This window comes from Stegostoma tigrinum, unplaced genomic scaffold, assembly GCF_030684315.1.
Source record: "Stegostoma tigrinum isolate sSteTig4 unplaced genomic scaffold, sSteTig4.hap1 scaffold_244, whole genome shotgun sequence".
In the NCBI taxonomy this organism is placed as follows: Eukaryota; Metazoa; Chordata; class Chondrichthyes; order Orectolobiformes; family Stegostomatidae; genus Stegostoma; species Stegostoma tigrinum.
In genome coordinates, this window is record NW_026728177.1 from 240,941 (window position 1) to 258,342 (window position 17,402).

A 17,402-nucleotide genomic window follows, 5' to 3' on the forward strand; every position below is an offset into this window, starting at 1 on the left:
ATCCACTCCAGCACTGAGTTGTGGCCAACCTGATGGGAACAGTTACAGATTGAGTCATGATTGGTATCTCTGCTCCAGAAAAAGCAGAAGCCAATGAAATGGCTGCAAGGTCAGACTCATGTCATCATGCCCAGCAATTCCAGTGCTCAAAGTGCAGTGCATTTCCAGCACTGCTGCCCAGGGCTGGGTGGTGGTGGGGTGGTGGGGGTGACAGTCACAGCAAGAAGTGGCAGTGATGCAATGGGTCATGAACCACCTGTCTGCAAGTGTCCTTCCCTTATTGCCAATCCTTTGCCTTGTTAGTGCCCTTGCGAACATTGCTGGTCAGCCAGCCAGCCCTGATTTCTGCCACACCTTGCTGTTGTGGTACAGTCCTGGGTGGGCCCTTCTGGAGCTAGAGTTACTCAGAATAAACACAATAAAAATCATCAGCTTTCACCTGCAGTGCCACAGTCACAGGGATCGCACTCTGTGGGAGCATTAAGCAAGAAAAAGGCACCTGTAATACTGGTATGAAGGAAATAAATGAGGGCAGTTGATATTTGCATGCATTATGGCATAGATTGTTCAACATTATTGTTTTGAAATATCGATATTGTGACGGCATTTACTGTTGTTTGTAGACAAGTGGTGCAGTGGTAGTCAACAGCCAAGGAGAGGGAAGGTTCAGCCTTGTTCGTGGAATTTGATCTTACATTTACCTGTATTACAGTTGGTCGAGTGGATCACAGAAAGTCTGGCAACAAAAAAGCTGCAATGGTTACCTCCTCACTGCTTCCAACTCCTCCTCTTTCTCAGCTGGTGCCCGATCACTGGCAGCGACAGCGTACCCTCATGATGCCAAGGTTGGAGACTATCAAGAATCATGACGACACCGGCCCTTCTCTGTACTGCAGGACTGCCCCAGAGTGCTCCAGGCAGCAGAAACAACATTGAACTACTCCAGTGGTCTGCACCATTACATTTCCTGTGGTACTTTATGCAGCCCCTCTGAGTGTGTAATACACACTCCCATATGGACCAGGTCATCAAACAAAGGCTCTTGTCACCTCCTCGTTACTTCAAGTTGTTCAAATGAGGATGGCAGGGCAGAATATTGAAGAATTATTACAAAGTCTTCTGTTCAGTATCCTGCTGCTCTCTGACAAGGAAAACTGAAATGTACTTGATTTTCATGTAATTTTGATTCCCATTACAGGTCCTTATGGGAACAGGAAAAATGACAAGCTGGAAAATTTTGCAAGTAATCTTTGGGCCAGCCTGGAATCTTCCCATCCTCTGGCCATGACCTTGTGACCCTGCTTGGAGGTTGTAGTTACAGTTTCAGAAGTGATCAATTCCAGTGAGGATGTCTGTACTAAGGTGAAAGCTCACGCACAGTTCTTCACGACGGGAAAAATGGCTCCATTCAGACTCTGGAGATTCAGGTATCCCACTGAGAATCGTTGTCTCCTTCATCATTCACCTTATTCCAGTCACCTGTCCTGCTCTGTGTGATTTCTGTCCATTCTCTCAGTCATGCTTGTCTGAGGGGATAGCCACGACTGTAGCCCTGTTGTTGACTTGTGCAGTATCCTCACAGTCAGGGAATGCTTCCCCATTCCTGAGAGATTTCAGCTGGCTTAAACAGCTCTGAAAACCACTAAACACTTTTACAAGAGTCAGCGGAAATCCACTTGCATCTAACCTGTAAGTGGTTGGTGATATCTCTATCCTCACTGCACTGGATTAAGAGAGGATTGTAACTGGAATACTGAGGTCAAAACATATACCATTAGCATCCAAGCAGCATTACTCATACTTCCATCAGAATGTGAATCAGATGACAGGGATTATACCTAGCACTTGGAGAACTGACAGAAACCCCAGGTTACCTTGTCAGGAAAGTTCCAGTGAATGAAGTGCCAACCGAGCACTTACCATTCGGGGGCAGTCTGTGGCTAAAACCCCACTCACTGAGAGATGCTGGCCAAACAGAGACTAGTGCCTCGCCATTGCAGGTGGTGCCACCAGGAAGGGTGGCTGATGCTGGTACTGCAATTAATCCAATGCTATTAGTGAGTCATGAACAAATTGGGGTCGTGGGAGAGGTTTTCTGGCCAGGGAATCAGGAGGTTGTAAGAAAAGGTAGTCAGGTGCTATCTGTTTGCCATCGCTACTAATATGGCATGGCGGATCAATGGTTAGCACTGCTGCCTCACAGCTCCAGGGACCCAGGTTCAATTCCAACCTCAGGTGACTGTCTGTGTGGAGTTTGCACATTCTGGAAATGTCTGCATGGGTTTCCTCTGGGTGCTCCAGTTTCCTCCCACAGTCCAAAGATGTGCAGGTTAGATGGCTTGGCCATGCTAAGTTGCCCAGAGTGTCCAGGTATGTGTGGGTTAGGTGGGTTATAGTGGAATGGGTGTGGGTGGAATGCTGCAAATGTCAATGTTGGGTCAAAGGGTCTGATTGTACACTGTAGGGATTCTATAATTAAGAGTTTTACTTCTCAAACTTTCTGTGTGATATTTGTTCAGCCTAAGTTATTAATTGCCCACTCAGGGGAGTAAAGACCATTTACCAGCCTTCCCAATCGAGACTGCATCAGGGTAAAACTTGAAAGACAGTCAGGTCCGTACTTACACTCTCCAGCTCAAACCCCGCATAAAGAGAGGGGTGTTAAATTCTACCCGTCATGTACAAAATCCAGCACCTACGTGATTGCCTGCAAAAATGCCATCCATCACTGCCCACAACAGAAGAGTGAACCTGGCAGAAACGCAGAATTGCTACAACGCAGAAGGAAGACATTCAGCCCATCATACTTGCCAAGCTCTCTGAGCACTCTAATTTAAGGCCAATCTTCTACCTTTTTCCAAAAACCCTGCATGTATTTTTTTTTCTGTTTAAGTAACCATCCCTCTTGCGTGCCTTCGCCGAATCTGCCACCACCACATTTCCGGGCAGTGGATTCCAGGCCCAGATCACTCACTGGCTGAATAAAGTATTTTTTCTCACTGCCCATTTGCTTCTTTTGTTAGCATCTTTGAAACTGTGCCCTCTGGTTCTAGATTCATTTTAGGAGTGGGAACATTTTATTCCTAGATAACAAGGTGTAGAACTGGATGAAGAGCTTTCTGAACTTTCTTCAGAAAAATGAAGAAGGGTCTAGGCCTGAAATGTCAGCCTTCCTGCTCCTCTGATGCAGCTGGGCCTGCTGCGTTCATCCAGCTCAGCACCTTGTTATCTCAGATTCCCCAGCATCTGCAGTTCCTACTATCTCTGAAGCATTTTATTCCTATCTGCTTTCTCCTGAGCACTCATGGTTTTGGAAAGTTTCTATCAAGTTTCCAAGGAAAGCAGTCCCAGTACCTTGAAAAAATCCTCATAACTGAGTTTCTCATCCCTGAGAATCATTCTCATAAATGGAGGCGTTGTGACAACATCACTGGACTAGTAATCCGGAGATTCAGGTAATCAGAATCAACTTTCACCATGACGCATGTTTGAATCCAATTTCAATTTAAAAACAACACCCAGGAATGAAAGTCTAATGGCGCCCATGAAATGGACCAACGACTGTGCTGTACATTTCTATGACTCTATGTCTCATAACAGGTCGCAGTACATTGGAGTTTTGTGTCATCTGCACAGTACAATGTTGTCCCCTGCACACCCAAGCCTAGATCATTTATGTACGTATCAGGAAAGCAAGGGTCTCACTACCAGCCTCAGGGGAACTCCACAACAAACATCCTCTCAATCAGAAAAACACCCATCACACTCTCTTTCTTGTGATCAGAGATAATGGGAACTGCAGATGCTGGAGAATCCAGGATAACAAAGTGTGTAGTTGGATGAACACAGCAGGCTGAGCAGCATCTCAGGAGCACAGCAGCTGACGTCAGCTTTGGTGCTCCTGAGATGCTGCTTGGCCTGCTGTGTTCATCCAGCTACACACTTTGTTATATTACACTCTCTTTCTTATCCCTCAGACAATTTTGGATCCCTTTCATTCTAAGATTTTCTTCAAAAATTGTACAAAATGCTTTTGGATAGCCCATGCACAGCACAACAGCATCTTTGTCCTTTTCAACCTTCTCTGTTACCTGCGACTATCTCAAGCATCCAAATGATGTGGGCAAGTGGATACTGACGTTATTGGATCTTAAGACACGGAAAATAACTCATTGATAATGTGGTATCCCACATTAGAACCATCAGAGATTTACATGTCGGTGATAATTTACACACATGAGAGGGGTGCAGACACTTAGAGCCATTCAGCCGCTAGGTGAAAACATTTCCGAGTTAATTGCCACCCTGCGCAGAGTGCACATACAAATCTTGATGACAAGCATGACCCCAAGTCAGACAGCATCATTAGCATTGCTTCCAGATTAAAAATAACCCAGGGAGAACAAGACACTGCCTTTCAGACAGGTGTGGAGATAATTCCCAAATAACTAGCTTGATCCCAGACCATAGATGGGATGTACAATTATGGATTGACCAGATAAGGAACCAGCCAGGGTGCTCAATGATAACTGGTTAACATGGCGGGGAAGGGAGTGAAAAAATAACGAGACGTGCTAATCGGAATTGAGCTGTATTTGTGTGTTAAGTATAATTGAAGGGGCGTAAGAAGTGGGAGAGGGCTGTGGTGGCGGGTGGAATGATTGATGGAAGCCGCATTTGCTTCTTGTCCAAGTTTAATTCACTTCCGGAGACGCCGGTATTATTTTCAAATTGGCGCTATTTGCCGCGTAAAATTGCAACCGCCAAATGTTATGCTGACTCCTGAGACAGCAGGTTGGCAACCCCCAGTGAAAAGGGACCAGGTACCAACGCTGCATTACCTTGCAGTTCTTAATCCAGGATGATAGAGAGTTTGGAACAGTCCCGGCCAAGTTGAAGTTACAGCATCCATTTCCATCAGTTAATATTGTGACGAGCATAATGTTTAAATGTGCAGTTTCACCTGTTCAATTCTTGTCTATCGACCAATAAATACAGATATTGCAATGGTGGGAAGGATTAGCGGGATGTTAGAAAGCAAAGCGGTGTTATTTTCAGAAAATGGTGACAAACCAGAGATTTTAAAAGGATTAGTTCCACCCCTTTCCCACCCCACCCCCAACACGCACTCTTTCGTAGGGGTTTCCTTTAAGAGCGCTTCCAGAAATAAACCTGCCTTGGCCCAGGATCTGTCCTATTTGGTATGAGAGGGATGTGATGATTTGGCTCCTGTACAATCTTCCTCCGCCATGCGGCAGGGTAGGAACATTGAAAGCAGATCTCAGCTCTTGTGGGGAGAGAGAGAGAGAGCGCGTGAGGCAGCGGCTGCGAAACGCGATGGGAGTGAGGACGGACTGAAGAACCATGGCATCGCCGCTGTGTACTTAGTGCAGCCACCAGGCTCTCGGGGGAGGACAGCAAGGAGGATTTTGTGTTGTCCTTTTTATTTGCAATAATCCGGGGTGGGGAAGGGGAGAGAGAGCTGAGATAATTGGAACTGCAGATGCTGGAGAATTCCAAGATAATAAAATGAGGCTGGATGAACACAGCAGGCCAAGCAGCATCTCAGGAGCACAAAAGCTGACGTTTCGGGCCCAGACCCTTCATCAGAGAGGGGGATGGGGAGAGGGAACTGGAATAAACAGGGAGAGAGGGGGAGGCGGACCGAAGATGGAGAGTAAAGAAGATAGGTGGGGAGGAGAGTATAGGTAGGGAGGGGATAGGTCAGTCCAGGGAAGACGGACAGGTCAAGGAGGTGGGATGAGGTTAGTAGGTCGATGGAGGTGCGGCTTGTCGGGGGGAGGAAGGGATGGGTGAGAGGAAGAACCGGTTAGGGAGGCAGAGACAGGTTGGACTGGTTGTGGGATGCAGTGGGTGGGGGGGAAGAGCTGGGCTGGTTGTGAGGTGCAGTGGGGGGAGGGGACGAACTGGGCTGGTTTAGGGATGCTAAATCTCCCCTTCCCCCACCGCATCCCTAAACCAGCCCAGTTCGTCCCCTCCCCCCACTGCACCACACAACCAGCCCAGCTCTTCCCCTCCACCCACTGCATCCCAAAACCAGTCCAACCTGTCTCTGCCTCCCTAACCTGTTCTTCCTCTCAGCCATCCCTTCCTCCCACCCCAAGCCGCACCCCCAGCTACCTACTAACCTCATCCCACCTCCTTGACCTGTCCGTCTTCCCTGGACTGACCTTTTCTCTCCTCTCCACCTTCGGTCCGCCTCCCCCTCTCTCCCTATTTATTCCAGTTCCCTCTCCCCGTCCCCCCTCCCCGTCCCCCTCTCTGATGAAGGGTCTAGGCCCGAAACGTCAGCTTTTGTGCTCCTGAGATGCTGCTTGGCCTGCTGAGCTCATCCAGCCTCACATTTTATTATTTTAGGAGAGAGAGCTGTTTTGGTTTGTGATACAAGAGACGAGGCTGTCTCTGCCTTTCACCCATCGGTAGCTCTCCTCCTGTCCCTGCCTCTATGCACACACTGCCAGGCATAGTCTTCCTCCCTCTGTGTGTGTGTGTGTGTGTGTCTCTCTCTCTCGCTTCAGCTCCTAAAACCTAAGATGCATCGGATATAAAAACACGCACATAAACACACACACACACACACACACACATCAACAAGCCATGGAGAAACATCAGGAATTACTGCAAGCTGTCAAAACCGAAGATGTAGCTGCAATGCAGAAGCTGTTGCAAAGGCCGAAACAAGGCAAAGCGAGTGAGTACCCTTTACACACCGTTCCATTGGCTGATGTGAATGTGCCTGCCTTTTTTTGTGTGTGTGTGTTTTGCAAATGTCCTGTTATTGTGGAGTAGGAGGGGAGGGAGTTTGGTCTGTTGTTCAATATGGGCTCTCCTATCTTGACCGATGCTGTTCGTGACTCTTGATACAGTGCAATCGGTGGGAATGTAGCATTAGCCTGAATAGTGCGTTCTCTCTCCCTCAGACAGCTCCCCTGCATCCCTTAGCTTCACAAGCCGGCGCTTTCTGCTCCTAACAGCGCAGATTGGACGTTGAGGATAGATAAGGTCAATACTGGGAATCCTAGATTCCCTATCAACCGGGCAAGAGATTGCAGATGGTTTGTAGCGAATCCACGGTTGAGATACAACGCACAGAATCAGTTCGTATAAGGGGAAAGGTGGTTCTGGAGGTTTGCACTGTTCTGTTTCGGCAAAAAAAGTGCCCGACCAGAGAATATCAGGCCAGTGACTAAGATGGTTAAACAGCTAATTCTAGTGGAAAGCTGTCAAGAAGGTAATAGCTCAGAGTCTCGCTTCTGAGGAAGTGCAAACTGGAGATCTTGTTTGACCCACTCTGTGCAGGTTGTTGTTGCTGTGTTGCAAAGAGAGCCTAGAGACGTGAGGGGGGACTTGGATGTGACAAATGCAGTGACTCCACACCCGGGCAGTGGTTTGGCAACATGATTCGGACCCCGTTAGCTTGCAGCCCTCTGACGCTGTTCCCTTCCTGCCGGATGCTCACTGGCTCGCACGCCCCAAACAACCGGGGCTATTTTAAATTTAACCCCTTGATTGATGGGCTGACAAGTGCCTGTTGATGACAAAGCAATAGATGCTGCAGATCTGGTAATTAGAAGCAGTTTTGCTGGGAGACGCTTTAATTGATAGATTTCAATTCTAAAATTAACCAGGATTAAACGGGGGAGACCTCGAGCTGGCTGATCGATGATGTAGTAATAACAGTATTTTCGGAAAGATTGAGACGCAGGAGTGATGTCTCTCCCAGCTATCCTGGCTGCAAGGAGGATGAAAAGGCAACCCTTTCCGAACAAGGCACAGTGAGGATTTCTGAAACATTTATGTATCGCTTAACTGGAAACTTGATAATGTACGCCACAATGTGGGAGGGGGAATCTTATTCAGTTCTATATTTGCCTAAAGCTTCACTCCAGATATTTTTTAAAAAATAAAAGAATAATGGGATTTGAAGGGTACACTGTGAGTAAATCGTGGGAAAATGTTAATTTATTTTGATGTGACTTGCTCCTACATGAGTAAAACATATTGTGATTAAGGATGATGGAATAAACTAAAAGCATTATTTGCCAGGATGAGATTCTGTCATAGTCTGGAGATGCGCTGCTCTGCTATCCAGTTATGAAGAGCTGCTGTAGTTGTGTTCTACAAGACTCCAATTGTTGGATGCAGTGGAAGTCTTTCAGGAGAAGAAACCATGTCCCTTTTAAAAATAGTTTCTTACTGATTTATCATGTCACACACAGTACTTTGATTTGTAATTTTCTGGCTTATTCTCTGGTGTTGAGAACCTTTGTGGGTTGACTCTCCCTTTGACCTCATGATCCCTGTTGAGTTTAGATTTTGAATGCGTGGCCTGTGCATTTGTTGGATTTCTCTCTATTGGTTCTCTAAGTTCACTGACTGAATGCAACACTGTATCAATGTTTACCAATAATGATCATATCTGTGATGATGATGCTATTTTCCTTGGGACAGATAATGAAAATCTCCATGCTTCACAAAGTCTGTCTTCGTGTCTATTGGTGCTCCATAATTGGTGACCATGCCTTCAGCTGACAATGCCTTAAGCTCTGGAATTTCTTCCATAAACCTCACCACTCCTTTACCACCACCCCCCCCAACCGACCATGTTCTCTTTTACATTATTGGTTATAAAATACCAGAGCGGTTACCTGTGTTGATATTGCCAGTGTCACGTTTGATTAGATCATTCCTCCTATGAAATATTGTGAGACATTTTACTTTTACCAATGCAAGATGCATACATGCTGTTGTTATTAGACAATAAGTCGAGGTGGGAGGGTGCGGTATCATTGGGATTTAAATGGCTGGAGAGGCCTAACGCCAAATACCCAGCAGGTAGCTGTGTTGGGGCTGGGTTTGAGGGTGGGGTGGCAGATGGTGACTGTCTCTTCTAAATTAGCCCATGCTCCCATTCGAGGATCATATGTAATGCCTTGCTTATCACCAGTCTTCAAAATTCTGACAACACCCCAACTCCCCAACATATCCTCACTAGGGCCTACCAATTCTTCTCACTTGGTGAGCTGAATCTGGAAAAATTGTCTAAGTCCCAAGTGCAATACCAGTAATGATCACGTCTTCTGGTGGTGCTGCTGGTACAGTGCTGGAATGCTGCCAATCTCTTACTGGCCTGAATCTCTCTGAGGCAGGACATCTTCATGTAAAAGCGGAGCAATCAACCCATCAGATGGTTGCAGAGCTTGGCAGACTTCCCCATCTCTGTGCTTTTGGTCAAAGAGGTGGGGAACCCAGAGTCTTGTGTCATTCAGCCCTGAGGCAGTTGACCCTTACTTGCCTTCTGAAGTAGTATAGCAAATAGTTCATAAAAATGGGCAATAAAATGGTGACTTTGCCAGCATAATCCACATAATTAGAACTTTTTTTTATTAAATTGGGAACTCTGTGTGGTGTGTGCAATGCTAATGGAAGTACAGATCCTGGCTAAGCCCAGTGTTCTGTCTCCACCTCCCATGATAATACAAGGTACTGACTGATTGGTTTCTTGGCTGAGACTGTGGTCACTTACTTTGCAGCCAAAAACACGAAGCAGTGTTTTTAGGAGAGGATGAGACAAAATATTTAGAGTGTCGAGAGGGTCCATAAAGTTTTGCAACTGAAGACATAAAAGCTGCTAGAGTTTAAAAATAACTTGGATCTGTATTTGAACTAACATTAATGTAGAGGGCCAAGAGCTGGAAAACAGGATTCAACTTGATAGTTTTAATTTGGCTGGCAAAGATGCGCTGGGCCAAATGCTCTCCTTCCATTGCTGCAAATTTCCACGATACTCCAAAATCATGTCAAAGATTTCTGAAGAAGGGTCTTGGCTTGAAACATCAGCCTTCCTGCTCCTCTGATGTTGCTTGGCCTGCTGTGTACATCCAGCTGTACACCTTGTTATCGCTTTGTAGAGCATCTATGTGTCCCACTGTTATTTTACTATCGTGCCAGATGTGTAGTACATGATTTCTCTGCAAGTTGGTATGACAAATTAAAATCATGAGACATTTTTATTCTCTTAATGATAAAACTCAAAATTCCAACTGCACCTATGTCAACTCCTGTGCTGTGACATGTCTTTACAGATTGAAAGGTGCATTTTATTTCAGTTGGGATGATTCTTGGATTTCTGCCAGACTTCAGCAGTTTGAGGTTTGCTGTGACAATTCCATGCCTTTTGACCTTCAACACAATCACAATGAAAATGACGTGGAAATTACAATATGGATACTGTGTGTGTGTGTGTGTGTGTGTGTGTGTGTGAACCTTGTGATATTTGATATAATCAGTGGCGTTACTTTGGAGAGGTTTTGGCCTCCCCTTTGAATATTGAAGTAGAATGTAAAGCTCTTCCAGAAGTTCGCTAATGACATACCTCTTCCCCTTGCTACTATCGACTTGTTATTGCAGTATCAGTTTCTGAGACATGCCTTAGAATCCATTAAAGACGTGAATAAAGGCAAACAGTTGCCACTCACTCTAACCAACGTTTTTGTATAAAGATTTTACCCTCTACATGGACATGAGTCTTAATCCCATGTGCCCACTCTGTTCCAGTGAATGCTTTATTCATCCTTACTTTGACCACTTGCTTAACCTATTCCTAAATATTGACTTGGCTGCCTGTTCAGTCATTAATTCTGGTTGCACGTTTTGAACTCTGTGTTTGATGCAGCAGTTGGAAACAAGGGCTTGTGCTGCTTTAGTTATACCATCAATAGAGACTTTAAATAGTCATTAAAGAAAGGAAGAACTGGCACTGAATAAATCACCTGGGTTTTTTTTGTATTCATTCTTAGAATGGAGCTGCTGCTGGCTGGCCAGTATTTATTGCCCACTCATAGCTGCCCTTGACAAGGTGTTGGTGAGCTGCCTTCTTGAACCATGGCTTGGAGGGCAACTTGCAGGTGGTTGTATTCCCACAAATTTGCTGCCCTTATCCTTCTAGATGGTAGTATTTATGAAAGTGTTGGTTTCTAAAGAGCCTTGGTGAATTTATGCAGGGGATTTTGTAGATGATGTGCACAGCTGCTACTTCCCATCACTGGTGGAGGGAATAAATTTTTCTCACTATTGCTTTGTTAACTGTAGCAGCTTGCTGTGCCTAAATTGACTGCTGCATTTCCTGACATTGCAATAGTGACTACACTTCCAAAATATGAATACTGCTGAGAAAAGGCATATATTGCTACAGTTTTTCAACTTGCACTTAACAGGACAATTCACATCAAATAGAATGTAAAAGGATCAACTATTATAGTAAATAAGAAGTGAGTCCTGGGGTTTTCCCTGTGGAAACACCTCAGAGTCCACTGTAATTGCTTTATTCATCTTTACTTCAACCATTTGCTGTACCTGTTGCTAAATATTGATGTGGTTCCACTTCCAAATGAATCAGCACTCTCTTTGTGTACAGCTTTTCCCTTCACTTCTTGCAAATTGCCCCAATAAGTGCAAGATGACAAGGATAAACAAAATGTATTTTTTCAAGTTCTGTATTACCAACTGATTACTGCCAAAATACTTCATTGGCAGTAAAGTGCTTTGTAATGTCCTGAGGTCATGAAAGGGAAGAAAGAGAAGGCTTTCTTTCTTAACATTGTGCATTTCACAGCTTTAGGATATCCCAAACAACTTCTGGCCAAGAGAATAGTTGAGAATTGGAGTCACTGTCGTAATGTGGAAACATGGCAGTCCATTTGTGCGCAGTGAGATCTCACAAACGGCAACATCACAGTGACCAGAAAACCCCTTCAGTAATATCAGTTCAGAGCTTAGTATTGACCAAAACACCAGGATAACTCTGCTTGACAACAGAGGCATTATATTACCTGAGAGGGAATACGAGTATTTAACAACTAGACACCTGAAGCCACAATTTCCAAGGGTAGAGTGTTGGTTCGAATGGTATCATCCAAAGGTCAGCACCTCCGACAATGGACCACTGGGTATGTTAGCCTAGATTTTCTTCTCAGGTCTATAGATCCTGACTTGAACAATGACATTCTGTCTTAACGGTTGGAGTGAAACCCACTGAGCTGCAGCTAATATCCAATGATTGATCTGTATAGTGAGTGAAAGGAAAATGGTGTGAACACCACACTGTGCAGCCTGCTCTCATTCACTCACTCGGAGCAAATTTTCAGAAACTTGCCAGTAGATTCTGAGTGCACCTTCTTATTAAGCTGCTGCTTGTAGCCGCTCCTGCCAGGAGACCTGCTGTCATGGTGTGCCAATTCTGTCTGTCTTATGCCACCCTCATACATCGGTTGTGGTTTGTTGGCAGCCATTCTGTGACCTGTTCCTGGGAAGATAGGGTTCTCCTGTGAGGAAAGGTTGGATCTGTACCAGTTGGAACTTAGAAGAATGAGAATTGATCCTATGGCAATATATAAAATCCTGAGGGGACCTGATACATTGTGTACAGGGAAAATGTTTCCTCTTGTGAGGGAATCTCAAAAAAGGGGGTACAATTTAAGAACAGGAGGTCTTCTTTCTATGATGGAGACAAGGAGGATTTCCATCAGAGGGGTATGGGTCTGTGGAATTCTCTTCCCCAAAAAGTAATGGCTGCTGTACCATTGACTTTATTCTAGGTTGAGTTAGATGGTTTTTTGATAGATGTGGGAGACGAGGGGTTGGGGAAAAGGGACAGAGGGGCTTGAGTCCACAAGCAGATCAGCCACTGAATGGTGGAGCAGTGTTAAAGGGCTGAATGGCTTTCTGTTGCTCTCAAATGACATGTTCCTATATTCCGTTCCAACATCCATCATCCAACTGCACATAGGTTGACCCCTCTTCCTGCTGCTGTCCAGAATCTCTTAGCTTGTAAGCTCAGATCAAATAGCCAAAATTGTGACTCTTTTTTTCTGGGTGTCACTTCTTAAACTTGGAGAGAGGAAAAAGGAATATATGAGTACCTTTTGTTCTTCTCATTTTAGATTCAATCTTTTTATAATATTTCTGAGAACTGCTTGAGAAACAGAGTCATAGAATCATACAGCATGGAAACAGACTCTTCAGTCAAACCAGCCCGTGCCAAACATATTTTCGAGCTAAACTCGTCCCACCTGCCTGCTCCTGGTCCATAACTCTCCAAATCTTTCCTGTTCATGTACGATTCTAAGTGTCTTTTAAGTGTTATAGCATCTAACTCAGGAAATGAATAGTTTTTTTGTGGGTGCATGTGGAATGTACTGTATCATGGTGAGGGAAAGTAAAAGGTGTATTCAGATTGAGGAAATGAATGCTGGCCTGAACAGAATTGGTTGCTTTGTATGGCCTTATTGATTTTGCTTGCCTCTCGTACCTTGTCATAAAACTGCTTATAACTTCAAGGAAGGAGAATAGCAATTGCTGTGGGTTTTGCAGAACACATTGTAAGTACATACAGATTTATTTTTTAAAAAAGCTATTAAACCAAAGAAATGGAATTGCACAATAAATCAGAAAGTAATGTGGCAGCCTAGCTGCTTGTTGAAGCACTTAGACTTTGTATAGATGGCCTTGTGCTTTGCCATCCACTTCCCACAATGGTTAAAATCATAAAATTGTACAGCACAGAATGAGTCCATTCAATCCGTTATGCCTGGGTTGACTGGCGAAAAGAGATTTCTGATCTGCCCCACTTCCCACTGTTTTCTCTGCACCACTGCAAATAGTTCCCATTTTAAACTACTTCATTCCTCCTGCCTCAGAGCATCTTGCTTTCATTGTGCTGCTTGGGTTGCCCGAGAAACACTATTGGCAAAGTGGGTGGCAAGAGAGGTGATTCATTCTGAATGCCTCTTTTTAAAATATTATTTATTTCTTGAATGTGGGCATCACTGATACGGGGCCAGCATTAATTGCTCATGAGCAGATGCTCCTGAGCTGCCTTTCAAAACCACAGTATTCCCAAAGCAATGATAAGGAGGGAGCTGCAGAATTCTCAATCAGTAAAGATGATGGAATGGCAACATTTTCATGTCAGGATTGTGCGTACATCCAAAGATTGGAGGGAAACTGAGAAGTGATGCCCCCGTGTGCCTGCTGTCCTTGCCCTGCTGGTTGGTCGATGTTGTGGGTTCTGGAGAAACCTTTGAAGAAATGTTGTTGCGTTACTGCACTGTATCTTGTAGATTCCAGTTGGAGCATCCACTTTAAGGCATCTACTTGCATCCTCATTCGAGATTCTCTATTCTGAGTGTAAGGAGCCACTTACTATGCTAGTATTGTATGGTGCTGACTGTTTACAAGCTGCCAATCAAGATGAAGTCATGGAGAAAAGAAATAGCTGTGATGTGAAGGTACATGACAGATTCCATTGTTACTGTATTGGCTGAGTAGAAATATCACCATTGAGTCAAAAGGTTGTGGATTCAAGTCACTTTCTAGAAATATGAGCACGTTTCACTGCAGTATTGAAGGAGTGCTGCAATGTCAGAGGTACTTTTTTTTGGGTGAGAAATTAAGTTAAGGTTTGGCCTTCACCAAATATTGTACTTATTTGGCTGAAAAAAATGCTTTGGAGATGTCCTGAAGCTCAGAGAGAGATTATATAAAGGCAAGTTATTTGTTGATTTCTGTCGGAGAGTTGGCTCCAGTTATATTTTCTCAACAGCTCATTCTTCTGTGTGATTTGAAGCTAATATTCGTAACTTTCAAATTTTACAATCTATTCTTGAAATGTTTGATGCCCTATAAGGCACTATGTATTGTTCATCTTTTTAATAATGAAAGAAGAGGAATTCTGTTGCATGAGGATTCTCCAGTGGCTTGTATAATATTGGACATAGTATATTTTCATTTAGAAAAATGATGAGATTACAACCATATTTAATAACTAAATACTATGCTTCACTTTGCAGAAGTCATGATAATACAAATTACGTGCTTTTTAATAATGTGGGGTACATCGAGCAGTTAAGTGTAATTTGGATGAGTAGGTGCAGCTTTACAGAGTCATCCTATGATCGAAAATACAGAAATGCTCATTGTATTTGGAGTGGCGATTGGATGGGAGGAGGAGGCTGGCCTTATTTTATCTGTATTTATTATTATTTCCAGAAGCCTGGAGCTTATCAAACCAGAGTAGTGCTTGATATTTCAATGTGTTGACCTATCTACCAGTGGAAAGAAAAGTTATGAAAGTACCAGATGCTGTAATAAAATGAATGAATTACATGTAATTTCTACCCCACACTCTCACAATCCTGATGGTTAATGTGGGTTATAGTTCAGTGAAGAATTTCTGGCAAAGAAAACAAAGTGCTTTATTCTATTGAACGATCAGACAAACATCAGATGAGTTTGTATCATTGAGTGACATGTTTTACTGGTGTTTGAAGAGTGAATGATCCTCCCTGACAGAAGCAAGAGACTCCTGCCCATTGATGCTTGATGACTGGCTGTAGCCAATTACTTGTGAGTGAATTTGAATGACTGTGACATCCAATAGGCAGAGCTGGTGGATGTGTCTTTTTAATATCGCAATTGCATTTCATAACCATATTGGAACACATGTATGAAGGCACAAAACCAATCCTTTTCCCTGACTGAAGACACTGGCATTTACCAGAGCTGTGGTTCATGATGAACCAATCACTATCAAATGACAGAGAAATAATACCATTTCAAAGCGAAGTTCACCCAGCTTTCAGCTGCATTGAAGATCCTTTCTTGTGGAGTGAAATAGAAGTTCTATGTTAAGAAACGATGATTAGTCAAAACGTAGCCTTTTACAATTAAATTACAAGCTAAAATGAGGCAGTACTGCAAAGTATGAGCAATGTATTTTTTCACGAGTAAAGCTGAGTCTGCAGTCTTAAATACTAATGTGCATCATTGCATTATCCCTTTGTATAAGTTATTCAAGATTAAGGTTAAGAGTCATGGTATTTGAATGTAGCAGAATGCACACTCATCCAACAAACATCGGAGGGCTCGCATATCTTTCACACATCTTATATGAGGCCAACATTTGAGAAAGAACACCAGCTGCCAGGATTTGGTTCTCCAATTGAGCACCCACTATTTGCAGGAGTGTCATGAGACCAAGAATTGACTTGTTCTCAGTGGGAGCATCACAGGGCACAGAATAGTGACCATACATTCTATCAGGGCTGGAAATCTGAAACGTCAATTTTTCTGCTCCTCTTATGCTGCCCGACCTGTCATGTTCCTCCAGCTCCACACTGTGTTGACTCTGACTCCAACATCTGCAGCTCTTGATATCTCCGAGTGACTGTGCATAGCAACCTTTTGAAAAGAGATATCACTTATGAGCAGCGGTTGTGGGTAGCTCTGATTCCCATTCCTTTAATCTGGCATGCAGAGATTACTAGTAATGTCTTCTTCATCACTTAGATCCGATAACATATCACAGACTGGTTTGTGTCATTCAATTCCAAACAAGACAGTTTTTGTACTGCCTGAGCCTTTGGTGGATATAAAATAAAGATGGTACTGGGGAAGGATCACCATAGCCTTTTAGCTATTCTACCCTAGTGGCCAAAACGACATAGATTCCCGAAGGTTGTACGTTTGGCATGGTATGTATGAAGTAAATACTAATAGTACGGAAATTGCTCTGAAATGCCTCAGAGCGGAATATGCTGTAAGGAGGAAAGTTGAATTCTAATGCACTTTCCATTACATTCAACTTGAAATATTTCAGCATGTACTTGGTTGGTTAGCTGAGTTGGCTGGATGACTGGTTTGGGATGCAAAATGATCCCAATAGTGTGAGTCCGATTCTTGTACCGGCTGAGTTTACCGTGAAGGACTGTATGCCAGGGAGAAGTTGTAATTTCAATAATATTTGAAAAAACAAAGCTGTCAATAGGAAATTCTGCATTTTCACCGAGTTATCTCTTCAAAAGTCAGGAGGATACAGCGCAGAAACAAAAAGAAGGGGAATGGGTCAAAGCATCGCAATGTGGACAAGTCTGAGGCCGATCTCCTTAATGATGAGACCAGCAGCTTTAAAAGATTGGTGTGTCAAGACAAACAGACCATTACAGGATAGAGTTCAAGTAGAAAAGATTGCTTTTATCTCAAGGCAGTTCAAATTCATGAAGCTTGGCCAGACTGCATCTGGAATTCAATGTTCAGTTTTGGTCAGCATGCCTCAGAGAAGGCCTTTTGAGGATGTAAATTGTAGATTCACCAGAATGATAGCAGGGCTTAAAGAGTCAAGTTATGGAGACCGGTTGTCTGGACATAGCTTATCTCTTCAGTTTAGATGGTCCACATTGATCTCAACAAAATATTTAACATGATGAATAGATTCATTAGGATAAATATAGAGGAACTGTTTCCTCTTGGGGTGAATCCAGAACAAAAGATTAATACTTAATATTGGAACCCAAGCTGAGCAGGAGCAGCTGTCTATACAGAAG

The 17,402-nt window shown here is 43.7% G+C and overlaps 2 long non-coding RNA genes across 3 annotated transcripts in view; both read left to right on the forward strand.

Annotated features, from left to right (window-relative positions):
• The window catches only part of LOC132208001 (uncharacterized), a 215,032-nt gene extending 211,975 nt beyond the window's left edge, over window positions 1-3,057 (forward strand). Inside the window, exon 3 of one of the 2 annotated variants that reach the window (XR_009444111.1) lies at window positions 713-3,057. This is a non-coding gene — a long non-coding RNA (uncharacterized LOC132208001). The remainder of the gene's footprint in view (window positions 1-712) is intronic. The other variant, XR_009444112.1, reaches the window with a different exon arrangement.
• Window positions 3,058-6,342: 3,285 nt separating this feature from the next.
• Window positions 6,343-17,402, forward strand: part of LOC132208002 (uncharacterized) — an 89,745-nt gene continuing 78,685 nt past the window's right edge. Inside the window, exon 1 of the long non-coding RNA XR_009444113.1 lies at window positions 6,343-6,712. This is a non-coding gene — a long non-coding RNA (uncharacterized LOC132208002). The remainder of the gene's footprint in view (window positions 6,713-17,402) is intronic.